This window comes from Zonotrichia albicollis, chromosome 12 (assembly GCF_047830755.1).
Source record: "Zonotrichia albicollis isolate bZonAlb1 chromosome 12, bZonAlb1.hap1, whole genome shotgun sequence".
NCBI classification, from domain to species: Eukaryota; Metazoa; Chordata; class Aves; order Passeriformes; family Passerellidae; genus Zonotrichia; species Zonotrichia albicollis.
The window spans coordinates 16,569,373-16,584,531 of record NC_133830.1 but is presented as its reverse complement, the minus strand read 5'-3'; the positions used below and the strand labels follow the sequence as shown (position 1 = coordinate 16,584,531).

The following is a 15,159-nucleotide window of genomic DNA, read 5'->3' as shown; positions in this document are numbered from 1 at the left end:
TCTTCACAGCTGGGGTTTCAAAGGTCCCACTAAGCGCTTGCATTTGCCTCTATTTTCAGTTACAGAGGTATTGCAACTTACAAAAATGTTTTACAGAAATAATTCTGTTGCTGGGAAAGAGCCTGGCACATTCCCACCGAGGTGGTGGTGAGGAGCACAGAGAGAGAAGGCTCCAGAATTAATTATTACTTTTACCAGCAGTGACAACTTTTATTTTCCCTTCAGTGTTTCTACAATTCCCAATTTATTTTGTTGTCACTGGGGAATCTATAATTATAGATGACACTGCTTTTAACTGAATGCCTCTCCATAGTCTCTCCACCCTTCTGCTCATATGAATTAACTTCCTATGCAAGAGCAATTCCCAAGTATCTGGGAATTTGGGAATCCCTCTTTTTCTGATTGTTGATACCTGCTCTGCCCTTTCTCCCATTTGGAGTATATAGAATTGGGCAGGTGTTCTAACTTGATCAGGTTTGGTCCAGTGCTACAGCAGAGAGCCTGTAGGCAGCAATCCTTAAACTGAACTGAGTGCCTGCAGGTGCCCAGTAAATCACTGCACACTCATGCTTGGGATGAAGCTCTGGCTGCTGTTCCACTGCTGCTTACACTGACCTCCCCAGCATCAGTTACAGCAGCCATTCAGGCTGGGGAATGCTTTCCTTAACTGCTAATGACAGGAGTTGAGGTCCCAGCCTTAGACACCTGGGATGTGCTAAAAACAGACAGGGTATCAAAGTCTTCCCGTTTTCTTCCTGCTATACCTGGCTCTGTGTGTGTGCAGATGAATGCTGAAAGATGGAGTGCTTGGAAGGGATCACCTCCCAAGCTTCCATATGCCAATCTTCATCATCTTTTAGTGGACCTTCAGGTGTTAGTAATTAGAGAAGTTGGAAATGTGGGGTTTGGGATGACCCAAGCTATGTGCATTTGATCAGGAGAGCTGTAATTTCTGGATTACCCCCACATAGGTTAACTTGACTAATCTGCTTTTGATTGAACATGAAAAAGAGCCTTTCTAATTACCTAATTTAAAAATAAGAAAAACCTAGCAGCATTTGTACCTGACATACTGCAAAGGAAAGAGGTGACTTTAAAATTCTCAGTAAGAGACAAATAGAGATCTTCAGAAAGGGAGTTATGAGTTGTCCCTAGAGGATAGATATTCCACTTCAATGACTTCCAGGGTAGAGTTGCAAGATCATCTCCTTAGACTGAGAGTCTGCATTTTTGCAAGCTGCAAAACCAAAAATCTGTGTTAGCTAAGACGCAGATTCTTTGATAGTTCAGTTATTTTCAGAAGGTTATCAACTGTCCCTGTCAAATTCAGTCACTTGTGAGAGCATAAATAGCAAGTGACATGCTGGTCCCTCACTAGTCAACCTGCCTCTTTCTCAGGCATCTAGAGGCTGGGAATAAATAGCTTGTGCCAAACCAACATTTTTGATGCTGTTTAATGCCTGTTGAGCTGCCCTTGCCTGAAGAACAATTTGCTACATCTCTATATTGTATCATTCTGATATTGTGAAATCCTTTTGTTTTACTCAGTACACACCAGCACCCACTCAAGATCATTGCCAGACTTGCAAACTACAGATTTACCAGGTTCAACTCCCTCCATTCAGTAAATCTTAGCATGTATACGTGACTGCTGAGATTTGAGGGGGCTTTTCTGTTACATACATTGTGATAAGGAAACACCCATATTTGTGTTGCCCTGATTTTGCAGGAGAGTTTCATTCCATGTTATGAACTACCTCAGCTAAAGTAATGACAACAAGCACCTTATTAATTACTTTGACTCGTTGATTGATGCATTGGCAACTTATTCTAATGCCAAGGTCCCAGCTAATATACATGGAAGGTTCTGGATTGCTGTTATTCCCAGCGTGGAGGTGCTGGGCACAGGGCTGGATGAGTGAGGTGCCAGGTGCTGGCTCTCCCCCTGGCTTTGTGGGGCTCTGCCCTGGCAGGGCAGATGAGCTGTTGGTTTGTTGTGCAGAGCCTTGATCCAGCCCTTATAGCAGTCTCATGGTTGGTGATGCTCCTGGTGGCCTCTTGTTTCACAGTGGTTGTCACTAGAGTTGTGCAAGACATTTTCTGTCTGTGATGAGCTGCTTTTCTGTTGGGGAGAAAGTTATTTTGAATGGAAAATGGAGGTTTCTGTCTGCTAAGTCACATGATTTTTGTTAAATAATTTTCCCTCTCTTATTCTCATTTTTGAAGGGGTGGGATGTGGCATTTGGCGTTTCTTTGGCGTGGCCCATGGTGTGGTAATGCTCCTGTCTGAGGGCACCAGGTTGGCTTCTTGGAAGCAGCTTTGGGAATACATCCCATGGCTGCACTTGGCCATAGGCATGGAATCTTGTTGCATTCCTCCTTCATGTGTAGAAAAGAACAGACATAACAAGCATGTTACTTGGTGTGAGAAAATCAGGTGGGAAATGAAGTACCCTTTGTACTATTGTGTGTCATAAAGGCAGGAGGAGCAGAAATGGAAGGAGCTTGTCTCTGCTGCTTGCCTATTTTAATTCTCTGACTGTTTTCACTGAAATGGAATTGGTTGTTATAGATATGGAAGCAAGAGGGGTTTTTTTTGAGCTCAGGAGCAAATGGTTTGTCTCAATTGACTCTGTAGTATTGTCTCCAAATCCACTCTGGCCTCAAACTTAGCAACACTGGCTGCATTAATATTTCCTAGCTTGTTGCTAGTAACTAACAACTTTGTAATCCTTTCCTCCCGTTTCTTAAGAAAGAGGGCAAGAGGAGAGCTATAGCATGAACTTTTAAAAATGCATACACTGTACATTATTGTGCAGCTCTCCAGGCATGTGCTGGAGTGGCTGTTCAAGACTTGCTCTTGTGCCTTCCTGCACTGAGGCTGGTACTTGTCAGAGCAGTGTCTCTGCAGTGCTGTCCTTGTTCAGCTCGCTGAGCACGCCAGTGGCTCCACTCCCTGCTTGTTTTTTACTGGAGAGAGTAAGAGGGATTCTTACTGGGTTTGGTGGGTGCTCACTTGAGCATGTCCCACTCCTGTGCAGCTAGAAACATCAACTGTGTGTTTCTCCTGCTCTGAGCCTATTTTCCTGTATCCATTCGCTGCAGGGCCTTTCTGTATTCTGTGTGAACAGAGCTTCTGGTGCAGATCATATTTCACAGGCTTTTCACTGTAGCTGTTTGTGTTAAAATCCACAAAATGCTGTGACAAGCAGGCAAAGCTTAGGACTTTCTGTCCTGAAAACATTTGCAGTAACAAGCCACAGCTCTGTGTGGCTTCCCAATTAAATAAGGAAGAAGCATGTGCTTATCCTGAGAATGGAACTTCTCCTGTGACCTGTAACCTTGGGGTATTTATTGAAGCCTGTGCTACAGGGAGTGTGTTGCAATTAGTAAAAGAAAATGTGTGTCCAAGCATCAAAACTAGTTGCATTCCTTTTGGTAGAATGGGCCTAATTGTGGAGTGTGGCATTTTTTTTTCTAGAGTCTGCCAGGTTCCCTCTGTAATGGAAGATGACACCTGCCTCAAATGCATTTTCACGGGCTGTCTGGTATCCATCATTTATTCACCTGACAATGTTACTCTGTCTCTTTAGCTTTAACCTGCAGTTGAGGGTGGTGGTGGCATGTCCACAAATACACTGAAAATCCATTTGTGTGTTAGGCTAAGGATGCTGGAGATGGCTTTGCTTTTGACCTGTTCTCCTTGGATCCACAAGTGGCATTATATTCTGCTTTTCTTGTTGCATATCGGATGTGTGGATTTTGCTCAGGTTGTGTCATTAGCACACCGCCTTTTCCCCTCCTCTCCCTCACCCCCATAAAGCCTGTCCTGCTTTTGATTGTGGATTTCTAGAATCTGCTGTTGGAGTCTTCCACTCTGAGTGAGGGAAAGGCTTGTATACCTAGGCAGTTTCTTCTGTAAACATCCTAATGGTTTGGGAAACATGCACATTGTGGAGGAATTTTTATGAGCCACCTGACCTGTATGGAAAGTTCTCTCCACAGGCTAGTGGATGAGTGGATTTCCAGGCAGCAGAGCTGATCTGGGTTTTTTTTTGTATCTGATTCAGTGTGTGACCTTGTCACGAGTTCACCCTGGGCTTACATCACAGAGGCTTGACATGTTGAGTCAATCATTTTTTCATTCCCTCTCGTGTTTCACTAATCACTGCATTGTACCAGCATTTAACTGGAGTTGTCAGCTTTGGAGATGAGTATGGAAGCCTGCAGTGGGGAGCTCCTGCAGCTGGGCAGACACTTGACTGTGAATAAGCAGTTGGATCTGCCTGCAGTGACCTGTGACAGGGCTGGGTGTGTGGGTGTCCATGTGTGTATCCTGCAGTGAAGCTGTGATAAATGCACTGCCTGTTTGGAAGGACTGGCTTAATCTCTGTGTGCTGCAGAGACCTTCCATGTGCAGAGAAGGATGGCTTTTGTTGTAAAATGTAACTGCCAAAAAGTACCAAAAATATTTCTCTGGACCTTTTTCTCTTCTATCTTCTCAACATCTTCTGTCATCTCAGCTCTCCAAGCCGTGTGAATCCTCTTAGTCCCTCTTCCTTTGGCACAGAAGGTTGTAAGAGAGCTTCTGCCAGAGACTTCACACACTCTTCCTTTCAGCCAATAGTAGCTTCCCATCAATGTGTTTTCTCCAGCCCTTCCCAGATAAAAAAACTACAACCTCCTTCTTGGCAGCTCTGTCCTGCCTTGCCTCGAGAAGCAAACCATGCTATCCAATGTGTTTTAAAATAAGTTCACTTTTCACTAGAAGAGTTGTGAAGCTGCATCTTCTTGCTCTACTTGTGTGATTCCCAGCTTGCCATGTCCCTCCACCTCCCTGCTCGTATTCCAAAATCCTGTCCTCCTTTTTCCTTCAGCCTCACCTTACCCATGTGGTGGGACTGTGTGTGTTTGCTGCTGCTGAACTGCTGCTCTGCAATGGGGTTGTCCCACAGGACAGCTTCTGGGTGAGCTGGCTGGAGCATGCAGCACATGCTTAAGTGGGACTTCCTCAGTGTCTCTGATTGCTGCTGGGGATGTGTGGCCCAGCAGGGTTATCTCAGGACTCAAATATTGCTGTATATTACAGAATTATCTATTCTGTGTGCTGAGGTTGGCTTGGGCTGCTATATAAATAGGTTGTTTCACATAAAGCATCACTCCCTACCCTTCTCTAAAATGAAAATGCTCTCCCTCCTGGCCCCGGCATTTCTGTTCTGGTGATGGGTCTGTTGCAATTTTTTGTCCATTGACATTAACAAATCTGTGTGATGGTGTAATTCTGAAATAACCATTCTTTCCCTATAGATTATAAATGCCTTGGTAATCAAGTTGTTCTCTGTTGGATTAGATGTTCTGTTTACAGTGCTGGGAGCTGGAGGGAATAATTGTGATTTCCTGAAATTTGTTTCAATCATTTGATCTGTGAGTGATTGTCAAGACAGGTGTCCAGTCCTCTCTGGTTGATTGGCTGTGTGATCTGATATACCAGTACTTGTGCTGCATCACTCCCAGCTGTGCAGGAAAGGGTTGAAGATTCCCTGCACTGGTGGCTCAGAGTGAGGAACCACCATGGGACAGCCAGACCTTTGGTCATGCCCAGCACTGGTGTTATAAAAATGGGGATACTTGAAAGCTTCTGCTTGTGCATGCAAAGTGCAGTGTGTACCATGCCTCTGCCCCTTCCATAGGGCTAAAGTTGTGTTGTAGAGGACTCACTGGCAGAGCAGTGTTATTTCCCTAAGAAATAGCTTTGGTTTGGTCATTTTCAGTACACAGAGCATTTTCCTGAGTGATGAGGCATCTGGAACACTCATCCTTTGAATTCGTTTCTAGGTGAGATCTTGCCTTGAGCTAGGAAAGATTTGAAGTAATCTTTGGATGCATGGGCAGGATACAGATGGCACCCTGTCTCTGTAGCTGTCAGGTCCTCTCCTCCTAATGTGTTAATGAAATAATTGTGTGCCAGTGGGGAAATCTTAGTCATAGATTATGCTGTGTATGCTACCTATAGGTGCAAGTTTCACCTTAAAACAGAGCCATGGTTTCCTGCTGGCTGCTCTTTATCACAGACTGTTTGTTTTTTAATTCAGTTTGCATTTGTCATTAGTTGATTTTCTGTGAAGATCTGTAGAAACTTTAAATATATCCCTGTGTAACAAATTGGAAGGTGTGTGCCTCGTAGCCTCAGCATGCTTCAAAGGAACATGGAAATCAGGTGTAGGACAGACTGTGTGGGGCTGCAGTTGATAGATTGTGTACATGGTCAGAAGGGGATTTTGGATTAGGATGTAAAATCCCTTGATCAAGCTCCTATGTGAAAGTAGTAGGACTCATGCCACTAATTTGCTTTGATGCTTTTGAAGTCATCCTCTAAGTAAGCTGGTGACTAACCAAGCTGCAGCTGCACTCTCAGAAATTCCCTCTGTTCTCTGAGAAGTGGACGGTGCTGATGATACCACTGAAGAGTCTTCAGGGAGATGAGCAGGCAGTGAGAGGGAAATGTCTGGACTGGCTCAGTGATGAATCAAGACATCTCAGTGAATGCACCACAACTTTCATTTCCAGAGTGAGACCATTTCCTATCAGGGTTTTGCCATAATGGTTTGCACAGGACCTGTCACTGAGAACGAGGTGACAGAAATTGTTGGGCTGAGTCCAATGAGTCCTCAGCCTAATTCCAGCAATGTCGAGGGGAACACCAGATATGTTTTACAAGCATATGAGCTAGATTATAATGCTGGGACTCCATCTGGACTGTTTTGATAAGTGGGAGCACACCAAAATGTTGCAGTTTTCATTTGATGAGTCGTTGTTGTGAGCTTCAGCCTCAGAACTGTTCGTTCATGCTTTTGTGCTATCTTAGCAGCGATTGCTTTTCCATTATTTGATGCACTGCTGGTGATGGATTGCTGGAACAGGAAGGTAAAACGTTGGCTCCAGAGGTGGAAAAAAATGTTGAACTGCTTGCTTCCTGGGGTTAAGGACGAAGGCAGAACCACTGTTTCCTTCTCTTCAAAGACATGGTCTGCCTGCCCTTCTGTAGAAATCATGTATGCTTTTTGTGCATCTAGGGTTTTGATAGTGAGAGAGAGCTGGAATTCCCTTCAGATGTGGATTTTAGTCTGTTTTCTTCCCAGCTGAGTTTGTATAGGACCTTTTCAATTTAAATAATGTAAATTTGGCTGTCTAGAATTGGGGCTCATTCCAAACGAGTACATTGCATTTTGCTGTTTTCTGCTCGGGTTGTGAAACTCATAGGAGTAAAATATTAAATTCAGATTCAAGTTTGAAGATGGAAGATCAAAGCTCTGGCAGTCAGCAACTTTTATTTGTGAATTTCTGTTTCCTTTCGACTGTAACTGGGTTGTTAATGTTCTTGTCTAGAAATGAAATTATTACAGTGGAAAATGGGGGCGGCACGCCTAAATGGGCTATTGTGTCATTATCCATCAATCACAGGCAACAAGGAAACAGGTATTTAACACAGGAGGACACAGAGTTATTATCCACCCCATTCCCCTGCAAGCCACAGGGCACCTTCTAGACTCTTATTAAAGCTTTAATACCTACAGAGAGCACAAGAAACACTGTGTGCTACAAGATCAGAGATCAGGAGTTTCGCTGTCATTCTGCATCTGTGCAGGACCAGGAGACACAGGAGGGGGAAGAGCAGTGAGAGTGCTGACAGGCAAAATCCCTCTGCACTGCTGAGGAAAGGCACCAACTTCCCCAGTCCTCTCACATCAGGGGGAGAATTTCTTTTTCCATCATATCAGGGAATCTGTGAATGGGACAGCCACTGACAGGTCCTCAGTAGCACTGTGTGACCAACTTACTGAATCCTGGCTACAATTGCTGCCAGAAGGAGGTTGTGTGGGAAAATCTTGGAGCTGTTTTGTACAAGGAGATGTAGGACGGAGGTGGAAAGTTCTTCCTGGCTTCTGCAGAACAAAAGCTATCAGATGTAAAGGAGCAGTCTGCCTGAAGGTTTATTTTGTGGTGCTCTTGCACTGTGTGTATGTGTTGACAGGTACCAGATGTTGCATCCAACAACATGCCTCCTGCATCTCCATCTCTTCAGGCCACCTATGAGTTCAGTTAGTTATGCTTTCCACAGGATGAACAAACAGCTTCTGAAGGACAGGGGAATAAAATCAAGTCTGTCATGTGAAGAATTGCATTTTTAATGAGGGTCAAAGCTATAAAGCTGTAAACATAAGATTTAAGTATTTAAAACTCTGTCTTTAGAACAAGAGAATGAAAGTAATTTTCTCCCATTTTCATAGACAACAGGGGAAATCTTCATTTTTTGTGATGTACAGTCCATGTCTAACAAGGAAATTAGCAATATTCAGATGGGCTTCATGAACCAGATTTGAGCTGGGATGGCATTTAAAGCCCAAGCAAACATTTGATGTACTTTTCCATCAAGGATCTCAGGAGCAGAGTTAACAGAGAAAGTAATTTTAGGTCTTAAGAATCCCAAGATGTATTTTCATACACTTAATACCAGGTTGAGAAGTCTCACTAAGAAGCTTTCTCACGGTGCAAAGCTGTACATTAATGATATGATGACTAAGGTGTTTTACTGTTTATAGCCCTAAGGTTTTGAAAGCCTGAGTGATTCTTCCCAACCTGTGATATCACTGGAGAGGAGTGCTGAGGTGGTTTGGATTTTTTTCCTGACAAGCTGTTGTTCTGGGGCTGGTTCATGTGCAAGTGGTGTGTCCACTGTCACTGCTGCCTCCTCCTCTGTCCTTTCCATTAACTCAGCTCATCTCTTTTGCTTCCTTCCAGTGTGTACTGGGCACATCACTAAATGTAAGAAGTGAATTCCAGAAAGTTTCACAGGCACTTTCTGCTGACAGGCAAATGATTGATCCATCTGGCTCTAAGAGGAGCAGCTGGAAGCATCAGCTCTGTGGTGCTGCAGTGCTTGCTGCAGAGAGGTGAGCAGCACACAGGGGGCTGCAGGCAGTACCCTGGGCTTGGCTGCCCTCAGTCTGCACGGGCCAGTCTCTGTCCTGAGCCACCAGGTATTAAATCAAGTCCCACAGGGGTTCAAGTCACAATATCTGAGCCACCCACTGCTGTGCAGCTTATGTGACAGTTTAAAGAGATTTCTGTGCATGCTGTTTCCCCTTCCCAATCCCTTAGGAATTCAGCCATGCTGAGGCACTTTCGGCACAACAGGGAACTGGTTTCTTTTCCTTCCTTGGTGTCAGGGTTGTGAGAGGAACTGCTGTCCTGCACACTCACCTCTCTGGATGTACTCTCCCAAAGACCTGAAGTCAGCCACCAGAGCCTGGAGAGTCACTACTTCTGCACTCTGACACGGCACTAAATTCCTTTCTTCAGCACTTCTGGGAACTGACCAGGAAGGAATGATCTGAATTTACCTCTGGACTTTGTGCAGTGCAGTTGCCTGAATGAACTTCTTAAAACTCAGTTTAAGGAAAAGGAAAAAGGCCTGAAAAAGGAAGAGGTGCTGGGTTCCACAAGGAGCTGTGACACCCACTAGTGTTACATTGCACCCAAGCCAGGCCAGCAGGGAAAAATCATTTCCCTCCAAAGGGCTTGGATAACTGTTTTCATGCTGTGTCAGGTTTCTTGGCAAATACTGAGCCAAGAGGTTAAAGCAGCTGGTTTCCAAATCAGCTCCTAAGAAGAGCTCTCAGGAGGCAGCATCTGCTCAGACACAGAAATCTGTACAGGTGCCAGCCTGAAGGTGGGCCAGCTGCCTTCATGATCTGTCCAGGTGTGAGCATTAAGGATCTGGATATGGCTTTTGGACAGCCCACCTCAAGGTCACACTGGTGTGCTGGGAACCATCATTGGGAGGACACAGGTAAGTGTTGCACTGCTGGTGGCAAATGGCAGGGCTCTTATCCTGAGGGAGGCAGGATCAGACACTTCTGCCATTAACTGGGAATCTAGGAATATTGAGAAATGATGTCTCTAAGGATAAAACCCTCTTTTCTTCAGAGGTACTTCCTCTTCCCAGGGTTTTTGGGTCCTTTCAGCATAAAGACTGTCCTGCAGAGAAGGCACTGCCAGGGAGGGCTCTGAGTGCCTAAGAGTGGAGTTTGGAGCTGTGTCTGGAGGAGCCTCTGGAGCACACCCTTCCCCATCACAGCTGGTGTGTTCTTAGCAAACATTTGCTGCTGCACAGAACACCCTGAGCTCTGTTCCCTGTGCAGGTGTGCAGGAGTCCCATAGGTACATGCTCCAGTGGAAGAACATGTGTTGTTTGTGTGTGGGGTCTTCAAATGCTTAATTAAATTGTCTAGCAATAAATTTGCCCCTTTCAGGCAGAGCTTTCCAGCCATTTTTTCCACCATGATTTTGCATTGGGAATGCTCTTGAGGGTTTTGATATTTATGCTTCAAACCTATGATTAAGGTGCAGGGTGTTTCCTCATTGTTTCCCAGCTTCCTTATGGCCATTGCTAATTGTAAAGTATCCCTGAGGGAGGTGCACAGGAAGGTCCTGGACTGGATTAGTGCACTGTGCTAATGTGCTTAAGCTTTATATTGTTTAACAGTGAGATGGGATGAGATGACCTTTGAGGAAAAAGGTGGTCATGTTAAAAAAAAAAAAAAAGGAGAAATATGTTCAGGCAGTAGAGCAGCGTTTTGGAGAGAGAAGGGAAGTCCCTGTGGTGGGAGAGAAGGGGGTCTGTGAAGCAGCTGTTGTTCAAACATTGTCCATGCAGCAGCCCATGAAAAGTAAAGGAATATTGATGAGGCAGAGCCATGTGGATCCTTCCCTAGAGCCATCTGTGAATAGTGATACTCAATGTGCTAAATATTTAAATACTCTTAAGTTTTGATAGTTTAAGTATATTTTTCAATCAGAGGATTCAACCTGACTGATACTTTTCTGAGCATAAAAGTGAGTGTTTGACTTAGAATCATTGAGGTTGGAAAAGACCTTTAAGATCAAGTCCAGCTGTTAAAGAAACTCACATGCATGGCCTCCTATGCTTACCGTGTCATATGATCTTAGCCATCCATGCTTCTCTTAGCTGTGGAGTGGAAGCACAGCCAGTAACACCAGAGCACAGAACTTGTCCCTCTTTGAGCTGTTGTCCCCTGATCCTCACTGTGTGGACCCTAGAAATCATCTTCTGACTCCTTCATGATGTAAAGAAAAGGCTTTCAATTTTAAAATTTCCACTTTTTTCCCAGTGATCCTATAAGCTGATCTGCAAAGGTGCCCTCTTCAGAGGAGTGAGGGAAGCTGGAGGTTGGCATTAGCCAGGAGGAGATGCATTAGGGCCTTGAGTGGCATGTGAAAGTCCACTTGGCTTCACTGGATCAAAGAAAACTTTCAGACAGGTTGAAATCTACTTAGAGGGTGAAATGCAGCAGCTATTCATATCACCTGCTGCCCAGAGCTGGCCCTTGAGCACGTGAGGTGCTGAGCACATTGTGTGTTCTCCCCAGCTGTGGCACATCACTGTGATCCTTCCTGGAGCTGTAATTGGGAGCTTGCCTGTGCCCACCGTGCTGCTGCTCTCAGAGCAGGGCTGAGAGTGCTGACAAGCAAAGCAAATGCTGTGTTTAAAAGATAAGCACTTCGAGAGTCCTAACTTGGAGCTGAATTGGGAGTTCAAAATTCAAGCATTAAAATGTAGAGAGCTGGCATAGTCTGAAAAGCAATTTCTGTGTGTATTTGCGAAAAGGATATCGGTGGGGGGAGGTGAGCTGTAGAAAGATACTGGGACTTGCTTAAAAAGGGGATGGCTGGTATCCAGGGAATTTAGAAACCGTAGGAAGAAAACTGGAGGTGTCTCAGCAGGCTAGCTGGGGTGTCTGTGGAAATAAGAAACTTAAAGGATGCAGACTGGCACCTTCTGCTGAAGGACAAATGGCCTGGATAACCAGGCAGGAGGAGGCCTGAGGAGGGAGCAAGTAGATATGGAAGCTTGTGGGGCAGGGTGGATGGTCCCAGTGCTGGTTTTCAATAAAGGGACTTTGAAAAAGAAGTACCAGGAGCTATCTGGGTTAAAATAATCCTTATATAGCATCTTAATCTGTTACATTTAGCTACTGAATGTTTAGGACTCTCTCAGTTATCTTCCTAATGCCTAGTTGTGTGTTAGTGCCAGTTTTGTTTAACATGCCCACCAGTGGTGTGCCTGAAGCAGTGTTCTGTCAGCTGAGGATGGATGGTGACAGCTTTAGGCTGTCATTCTCAGGCCTCTCCTGACCCTGAGGACCAGGAGCCCTGAGCATGCTATGTTGGTTAGCCTTGGATCACTGTTGAAATAAATGCCTTACTGCTAAATGCTGCAAGGTGATGCCACGTGCTCTTCAGCTCTGTAGCATCTCTGATGCCCAAGAGCCAAATATCCTGCTCTTTGGGTGGCCACTAACACAGTGTTTATGTTGTCAGTTGTCATCTCAGTGTTAGCCTTGATGGAAATCTGTAATAATGGTGCACTGCAAAGTTGTTTGGATCCATTTGGCGATGTAACAATTCCTCAGGGATCCACCACTTTTCAAACCATCCTTTTCCCTTGTATATCTTGAATTTTCTGCCTTGGCTGTCAGCCACTCAGCAGTAGAGTGCTGGATGCACTGCTAGATCAGGCCAATAAAAAGCATTCCCTGAGCTGCAACTGGTTTGAGAGCTCGAGAAGGAGGCTGAGAGCCTTGGGGAAAATCCCACTTCATGAGGAATTTGCTTGTAGTTACTTTTGCTGTAGGAAATGCCAGATTGCTGCAGTACCCTGCAGCAGCCTGCATTGCTCTTGTTTCTTCAGCTCCATGTCACGTTCCATTTTCTGACTGTTTAATTACAGATGGGTTGTGGTTTGTGGGTTCACAGCTTTTCTCATCTGCTTTTTGTCAGAGGTAAGCACATGTACTGCCTGTTGCTCTGTGCAGTTGAGTCCTTGTACCGCAGCTGCCGATGAGTTCAGGGATAAAAACTTCAGCATATGGAAAACAGGGGATGAGAAGCCAGTTTCTGTGGCTGAGATGATCTTCTGAAATATATCCAGCTGGTCTCTTACCCTCCCAGGTGTTTGCCCTCTGCTTCATCCCAGGAAGGTGCTGCCTCCTCAATTCCACGAGCAGCTGGGGATAGTTAGGGAGACCTTTGGTGTTTGATCTCACCTGCCTGCCTAATTTGGAGGTGAATCCTGTCAGGGAGAGAACCCTGTGCTCTCCCTGGCAGCTCCCACTCAGCCTCTGCCTGGTGCATGCCAGTGGAATAGGATGCCATTACATAACTTGCATTGTGTGGTGGTTGGGGGCTGTTAAATCTGCATTTCTAATCCATACTCAAATAGGAGCAGAACCTGAATGCATTCTGATTTGCAGTTCCAATTAGATAACGTGGCTTGTGCTGTCAGCCCCTTGTCTCCTGTGCTGCGCCACCCAGGGCATGTGGAGGCCAGGGCTGGAATGTACCCTGAGGATGGCAAGAGCTTTTTATTCTGGGGAGTGCTGCTGGGACCAGGGGCATGCACTGCATTCCCAGACTGCCTCCTGGGGTAGTGTCTGAGCATTCCCAAGGCAATAAACACTTGTCATTAATCATTTTAAATAATTTTTAAATGACGGATGTATACTGATTTTTGAATAACTATCCTAATTATAGTAAATATGCAGAAGAGGGCTGAATTAACATCATGTAAACAAGGTTAGTGCTGGTATTTTAATGTGACTGCTTTACTGTGCTGCCCATAAGCATTCTTTTGTCATAATCTTCGTATGCAGCTTTTTATCTGTTTACAAATGGTATTTTCAGTTAATTTTTATCATGTTGAACCACATAACCAGTGTTCCAGCTTGGTTATTACTCAGCAAGAAGGATACCTGAACCTTTCAGTTCATGGTACAGATATTTTCCATTTAATCAGACCACAAACAATATTAGGAAATAATTAGCTGACGTGGTGTTTGGTTTGTGCATGAGCCAACTGCTAAAGGGGGTCTGAAGAATGGTTCACTTGTGGTGGAGGCACCTCCTGCACTGCCTTGGGGTTGTAGCCAAGAAGAAAAGTTTGGTTTTGTAACCCTTGTGGATTTGGGTGCTTGGTAGCTGAGCCTTGGTTCTGTTCCAAAATTGATGTGCACCACCCCAGGTATGTTGTCTGTAAAGGTGAGACTGACAACTGCTTTTCCACTAAGACAGGCCCTTGTGGTCTTCCTTGTGACCAGGGATGGTGGCATCCTGGCTGGATGGCTGCTGCCACCCCTCTGGAAGAGCTGGAGCACGTTCCTCCACAGCAGTCCGTGGTGGTGCTGCCTGCTGCATCCACATCTCCCTGTGGTGTCGCAGTCCCACTTGTAGCTGCCCAGGCATGACCTGTGGGGTCAAATATTGGAACGCTGTCAGCTCATTGTTTGGAGGCTCCAAAGGGAAATTTTACTGAATGTTTCAGTGTTTGGATAGATTCAGTTAAAGGAGAAGCCTGGTTTTATTTGAGGGAGTGGCTGTGTTCCAAGAGCTCTCCTTCCACGTTTCCAATTTTCTAGGTCACTCTTGGATGCTCTAATTTTTTTTTTTAGAGAAACAGTTAGCAAAAGCTTTGACACTGATGATTTGTATTCTGTCATCTCAGTCTTGAGAGCAAAGAGATACTTTTTTGGCAAGTTCTCCCCCTCCTCAACCCCCAGTCATCATCATTAAAAGGCTGTCAACAAGCATGAAAAAGCCCAGCGTGCTCACTGTAAATGCTAATTGACAGACAGGCAGCTGAAGCAGTGGCTTGTGCAGTGCCTGACCTGCAGCAGGCTGTCTCCTGGCCCTGGCAGTATCTCCGTGGGTTCCCTAGGAAGCAGGATCAGAGTGCTCAGGTACCTGCAGGGCCAGGCTGGGCTCTGTGCAGAGCAGTGCTGTTACACACAGGGTAAACTAGAGGTGAGCTAAACTCAACTTCAAAAGTGAGCGTGATATGTCCTAGGGTGTGGTCTGGCTTTTTTCTCACAGGTAGGCCTACATTCCTGGTATTCTTTAATGCTACTTTTGGGAACAAAAGGCTTGGAAACTGCTTTAGTGAAACTAGCTTTGTTGCTGAAGCCCTGTGCCCTGCTGACACAGTCTCCAAAGTGCTTTAGAGGGATTGCATCACCTGTGGATATCATGGCTAAGGGATTTTCTCTTTTTTCTTTCCCTCTGTAAAAGCAACATGTTCCTGTG

The 15,159-nt window shown here is 45.1% G+C and overlaps 1 protein-coding gene across 2 annotated transcripts in view; it reads left to right on the top strand.

Annotated features, from left to right (window-relative positions):
- The window catches only part of RBM6 (RNA binding motif protein 6), a 58,116-nt gene that overhangs the window by 23,333 nt on the left and 19,624 nt on the right, over window positions 1-15,159 (top strand). The window lies entirely within an intron of this gene.